This window comes from Dipodomys spectabilis, unplaced genomic scaffold (assembly GCF_019054845.1).
Source record: "Dipodomys spectabilis isolate Male_0828 unplaced genomic scaffold, ASM1905484v1 ptg000143l, whole genome shotgun sequence".
NCBI classification, from domain to species: domain Eukaryota; kingdom Metazoa; phylum Chordata; class Mammalia; order Rodentia; family Heteromyidae; genus Dipodomys; species Dipodomys spectabilis.
Genome location: NW_024870820.1, coordinates 123,678 through 130,604, shown reverse-complemented (window position 1 = coordinate 130,604; position 6,927 = coordinate 123,678). Strand labels below are relative to the sequence as shown.

The 6,927-nt window shown below is 38.7% G+C and overlaps 1 pseudogene; it reads right to left on the bottom strand.

Moving 5' to 3' along the window:
* Positions 1–5,446: 5,446 nt before the first annotated feature.
* LOC122117535 lies at positions 5,447–6,103 on the bottom strand (annotated as a pseudogene).
* Positions 6,104–6,927: the final 824 nt, after the last annotated feature.

The window sequence follows — 6,927 nt, the reverse complement described above, 5'->3', positions numbered from 1 at the left end:
AATCTTTCCAATCCAGGAGCATGGGAGGTTTTGCCATTTTTTAAGTTCTGTGTTGATTTCCTTTTTCAAGATTTTTAAGTTTTCATCATATAGGTCCTTCACTTCTTTGGGTAAGTTAATTCCTAGGTATTTTATTTTTTGTGGGGCTATTATAAATGGAGTTCCTTTCCTAATTTCAACCACACTTTTCTCATTGTTGGCATACAAAAAAGCCATTGATTTTGGGGGGTTAATTTTATACCCTGCTACTTTGCCAAAGTTTTGAATCAGCTTGAGTAATTTGGGAGTGGAGTATATGGGATTCTTTAAATACAAGATCATGTCATCTGCGAAGAGGGAGAGTTTTATTTCTTCTTTCCCTATTTGGATCCCCTTTATGTTCGCATCTTGTCTTATTGCTGTAGCTAGGCATTCTAATACTAGATTGAAGAGAAGTGGAGAGAGTGGACATCCTTGTCTTGTTCTTGAGTTAAGAGGAAATGGCTTTAATTTTTCACCATTAATTATAATGGTGGCTGTAGGTTTGTCATAAACAGCCTTTATTGTATTGAGGAATGTTCCATGGATTCCTAATTTTTCCAGAACCTTCATCATAAAGGGGTGTTGCATCTTGTCGAATGCTTTTACTTCATATATTGAAATAACCATGTGGTTCTTATTCTTGCTCCTGTTGATGTGATGAATAATATTAATTGATTTGCATATATTGTACCAGTTTGCACCCTGAAATGAATCCTGTTTGATCGTGTTGTATGATTTTTTGGGTGAATTGTTGAAGTAGATTGGCCAAAATTTTGTTGAGAAGTTTTGCATCAATGTTCATCAAAGAAATGGGTCTATAGTTCTCTTTCTTTGATGAGTCCCTGCCTGATTTTGGGATGAGGGTTATGATGGCTTCATAGAATGTTTTCGGTAGTGAACTTTTTCTTTCAATTTCATTGAAGAGTTGGAGGAGTATTGGTGTGAGCTCTGCTTTGAAGGCCTTGTAAAATTCCGCTGTAAAACCATCTGGTCTTGGACTTTCTTAGCTGGGAGATCTCTTATTGCTCTTTGTATTTCAATGCTTGATATGGGCCTGTTAAGATGGTTTAACTCATCTTGGTTTAGTTTTGGCATGTCAATATTTGCTAGGATAAGGTGCATTTCTGCCAGGTTCTCAAACTTATTAGCATAAAGTTTTGAGAAGTATTCCCTTATAATGTTCTGAATCTTGGTTGATTCTTAAGGTGATGTTTCCATTCTCATCTCTGAGTTTATTTACTTGGGTGTGATCTCTTCTTTTTCTCCTGAGATTTCCTAAAAGTCTGTCAATTTTTTTAATTTTCTTGAATAACCATCTCTTTGTTTTGTTGATTGTTTCTATAGTTGTTTTGGATTCTAATTCATTTAATTCTGATTTAATTTTAATTATTTCTCTCTGTCTATTGTATTGGGCCTTATCTTGCTGCTCTTTTTCAAGGAGGTTTAGATGTGTCATTAAATTGTTGGTTTCAGATCTCTCCTATTTGTTGATATAGGAGCTTAGAGCTATAAACTTGCCTCTGAGTACTGCCTTGGCTGTGTCCCAGAGGAGCTGGTAATTTGTGTGCTCATTTTTGTTGAATAGCATGAACATTTGAATTCCCTTTCTAATCTCAATGACCCACTCGTGATTCAGCAGTGTGTTGTTCAGTCTCCATGTGTTACCAGACTTTCTTTGGTGGCTTTTGGTGTTGAGTTCTAATTTTATTCCCTTGTGGTCTGAGAGAATGCAAGATATAACTTCAATGTTTCTGAATTTAGACAATTTTGCTTTGTGGCCTAAAATGTGGTCTGTTTTAGAAAATGTTCCATGTGCTACTGAGAAAAACGTGTATTCTGATGCTGCTGGGTGAAATGTTCGATAGATGTCTGTAAAATCTAGTTGATCTATGCAGCTGTTTAGATCTGCGGTTTCTCTGTTGAGTTTTTGCCGAGTTGATCTATCTAGTGGGGAGAGTGGTGTGTTAAAATCTCCAACAATTAATGTCTTTGGATCTATGTGGGATTTGAGGGAAAGTAGTGTTTCTTGGATAAATTTGAGTGTTCCATTGTTTGGCGAATAGATATTTAGAATTGTATTCTCCTGAAGGAGAGATCCGTTAATTAGTATGTAGCGACCTTCTTTATCTCTTCTCACGAATTTTAATTTGAAGTCAAATTCATCTGATATTAGGATTGCAACTCCCTCCTGTTTATGGGGGCCGTTTGCATGGTAGATATTGCTCCAGCCTTTAACATTGAAAATGTGTTTGTTTTTATGGGCAGGAGATGTGACTCCTGAAGGCAGCAGATAGATGGATCTTGTTTTTTAATCCAATTAGACAGTCTGTGTCTCTTAATTGGAGAGTTAATTCCGTTAATGTTAAGAGATAGGACTGAGAGGTAATTGGGATTTCCTGCCATGTTATCCACCTTCTTGGGGGCTGCAAAAACTGGGTCGCATCTGTGGCGGCTGCTGGCAAGAGCTCAGATCTCTCTATTTGCCTTGATTTTCCTTAGCTAGCCTAACTCTCTGTCCTGTGATGGCACACTTGGTGTGATTCTCTGGCTTAGGGCTGTTCACTGGAACTCTAAAACTGCTTTCTATGGGAGAGCTTGTTTAGCCTCCAGCTTCTCCTCTGCCATCTTCCCCGCCACCTCCTTGGCTTAACTTGTTCAATAGCAGCATTTTCTCTTTATATCTATATAATTTTCAAGTAACAAATTTTGAGAATTTTTAGTTTTCAGTTTTTCATATCTCCTTTCTATCCCTCCCTTTCTCTCATCCTATCCTTTTCTTCTCTCAAGATCATCTATAAACTTACATAATTTTTAAGTGTTTCATTTTTTAAATTTAAATTTTTGTTTTTTCCATTTTTTCTTGTTTTTTTTTTTTAATTGTGAGAATGCATGCAGAGGAGTTAAAATTACATGGGCAAGGTAACGAATACCTTTCTTATCAAGAATTGTTGCCTCCTCTTTGTTTCCCCTTCTATCCCTTGCCATACTCCACCATCCTCCTACCTGAACTTCCCCCCACCACCCACCAACGTTGTAAAGTTCTTTTGTTGACATAATGACTTGTACATCTCTTTGTTGCAATGGGTCCACCTGTATCCCTAGTTAAATGATTTTTTTTCCCTTCCCCTCCACAAATCATACCAACATCAAATACAGTGAAAGCACGGGTTATACCGTAGGGAAGGGACATACAAAGAAACATAGAAATCATCTTATAAATATGATAGAAACAATTGCATGAAAGGAAAAAAAAACTTTTGAATACTTATATTGGGGTTCATTCCACTAACGTTAATTTATCTGATCTTTTCTGCTTGACTCAGACATATACTAGTTGTTGCAAATAAGGGAGACCATGGGACCTATTTTACTTTGGGCCTGGCTTACTTCACTTAATATAATTTTTTCCAAGTCTTTCCCTTTCTGAACAAATGGGGCAATGTCCTTCTTTCTGATGGAGGCATAGAATTCCATTGTGTATATATACCACATTTTCTTTATCCATTTATCTACTGAGGGACATCTGGGTTGGTTCCCTATTTTAGCTATGGTAAATAATGCTGCAATAAACATAGTCGTGCTGATAGCTATAGTGTAGTCTTGGGGTTTTATTGTGGTCTTGTGTTTTTCGTGTCTCCTTTCTATTCCTCCCTTCTTCTCATCCTATCCTTTTCTTCTCTCAATATCATCTATAAACTTACATAATTTTTAAGTATTTATCTTTTTTTTCTCATGGCACTAACATTTAATGAGAAGACAAATTTTAGAGTAGATAAAATTGAAGGTGCATGCATCATTGTTGTTGATTTGAAACCATGCATATCCTTCCTCATAAAATGTCTCAAATGCATTTAAAAACAACACACGCAAAACCAAGCAATTATAAGTCCTTCGAAGCATGTAACTGTGATTAGCTGCTATTCTCAGCAATATAAAAATACTTCCACCACAATTTCATTCCAGTCTGTAAAGTAATTCAAAACAAACAAGTTGGAGACATCGCTCAAATGGCAGAAGCAACAAATACAGATGCTTTGTATCAAGGAAATGAATCCACTGAAGAAATGAACCCATCTGAGGAGAGGTCCTCTGGGGCCTGGCACTGGTGTAACGCTGAGGCCCCCTTCTGGGAAGAGACGTATACTGCACCTGGGGTAGCTCTGCCAAATGTCAGGACACTTCTTGCACCCAGTAACACTGAAAGTTTTGTTGTGGATATTCTTTCCTGTGCAGTTTCAAATTTTAGGTATTAAATTTAACAGTTATAACCTGTATTTTCAAATGAGGAACAGCTGATTTCGGATTAAATGTATCGTGCTACTTAATTTTGCAACTGGCATTCACACCAGTGGGCATTCTTCTTCACCTTGTTCCTTTTTAATTTCGCTGTAACTTTTTGCTTTGACAGTGCCTTGTTGAACTCCCTCTGCCTTCCAAGTGATGGGGTTACAGATGTGTATCACTATGCCCAACTGTTGTTGGAACTCTTCACCCTCCAGTATATAACTACGTTTTTTTCATCCATCCTTGTGAGAATATAATCTTGCTGAGGCAGAAGACCCTGTTTTGGTTCAGGTAACCAAAGAACTGTCTTATTTATGTTATTGTCCTTTAATGCTTTGCCCCTTAAAAACAGAAATATCTTAAGATTCTATTATAGCAACATGGTACAATTTTTAAATGACCCTTAGGCACTTGTTTAAAAACATTTTTTCTATGTATTTAATAAAATCAATAGATTTCACAATCACATGTATACAGTGTATACAAATAATATACAATGTAGAAAAAAGCCAGACTTGCCCAGCACTGGTGGCTAACACCTGTAATCCTAGCGACTAAAAAATGCTGAGATCTGAGGGTCACAGTTTGAAGCCAGGCTGGGGGGAAAAGTCCGTGAGACTCATCTGCAATTAACCAACATAAAGCTAGGACTGGAGGTGTGACTCAAGTTTGAGCAAAAAAGCCAGAGAGTAACAACATGTTGAGTTCAAGCCCTAAAGCCAACACACACACAAACACACTCACACTCACGCAGCCAATACACTGGGAGACCACAACAGCTATAAAGAAGGAAAATCCAACTCCACCTCCAAAAAGCCAGTTGTAAAGGACACACGTGACCATGGCTTTCTATTCCAAATGAGTGCAGGTGATGGGGTGTGGATGGACACTGAAATCCCAGCCTGCACTCAGCTGGAATGGATTGAAGCTGTGGCTTAAAGACATGTACTGTTTGCTAATTCCTAAAACCTCAAACTTTAGTTTTTCCCCCCTTCATAAAAATGTTCTTTCAGCTGTGGAGAAGCTAATAGTTGTTTACAATTGTCAGCCTTTTAAAAAGCACTAATTTGTTCCCTTAAGAGTGCAAATGTTATTCTCCGTCTTCCCGGAGAATAACAAACAACACATAATATGTGCTCCCTCCATGCCAGCAGCTTTTCAGGCTGGGGATTCCATCCAGGTCACCATGGGGCTTTCGTCTTTCATTACAAGTTCAGGATTTCTGAAATTCCTTCTTCCGAACTTTTGATTTTGGTGCATTAGGATTTTCTTGCTTGTAGAAGGCCTTTAACAGTTCCACAGCTTCCTCAGCCCGATATCCAGGGATGCGCTGAAATGGTTTTCCCGTATTTGGTAAGTCAGCAGAGGCAACATTTAGAACGGAGCCACAGCCACCAAATCGTTCATTCTGACAGCCTTAGACGACCAGCGGGATTTTCATCAGGCCGAGAGCAGCTGCACACATAATGCAGGGTTCCACAGTGACATACAACACGGTACGTTCAAACACAGCAGAAGGACTCTGGCCATTTCGTTGACACCAATCTAGGACTTGATCAATGGCCACCATTTCTGCATGTCGAGTAGCATTTTTGGTTTGATTCACTTCATTTCTTCCCTTCCCCACGATTTCATTGTTGTAGACCATAAGACAGCCAACAGGGACTTCGGTATTTTCAAGGGCGTCTTTGGCCATGCGCATCGCTTCCTCCATCCACCGTGCCGTCTCCAGGGCCAAAGACACGGCGGTCGAGACTCCCGGGGCTGGCATGGACGCGGCCAACGCCTCCGCCTCCATCCAGCCGGGTTAACGCACAGCTCTGACCCGCGGGCCTTCCGGGCCGGGAACCAAATATTTATCTTTTTAAATTTAAATTTTTGTTTTTCTATATTTTCTGGTTTTTTTTTTCTTAATGTCTCTCCTATCATTCTGTCCAATCCATTTCCCTCTCTGAGATTAGGCCTTGGTTAAATTCACTCTCATCTTACCTCGCCACCACCCTATAATTCTATTTTTCCCCACATTTCTCCCTACATCTAATAATTTCTGGTTTGCCAATTTTTTTCTTTGCTATTCTTAGCCCATTAATCCATAGTTGTTTGATGTTGAATAGATTGTATCTGTTGAACTAGATTGTGTCTATAGCCTTTTGACTGTGCAACTACCAAACTTTGGTTGATGCTTGCCTTAAAATTATGTTCTAGCACAAAATTAGTGTTACTTTCATACTAAATGAGCAGAAAAAGCCAGAAAAACAGAAGAAAAATGGGAAGCCCAGGTATCTGGACTCCCACTCATGATAAACAGTTGACAGAATAGTTAGTGAATAATCCAGAGGACAGTTCCCAAAAATCTGTACAAACAATACTGGTAAAAATGGTGAATGAAAAGATTGAAAACCTGCAAAGGACTCAGTGTGAGCATGATAGGGAGAGAGAGAGGCAAACCAAAGATTAATACTGGAATCTCGTGAGAGTGCAGAAACTACTCAAAGATTGGTACAGGAAATGCGTGAGCAGATTTAGAACAGTCAAAGAGCAATACAGGAATTGCATAAGCAGGCTGACAACAATCAAAGAGAAACACAGCAATTGCATGAGGAGGAGGATAACAGAAAAAGA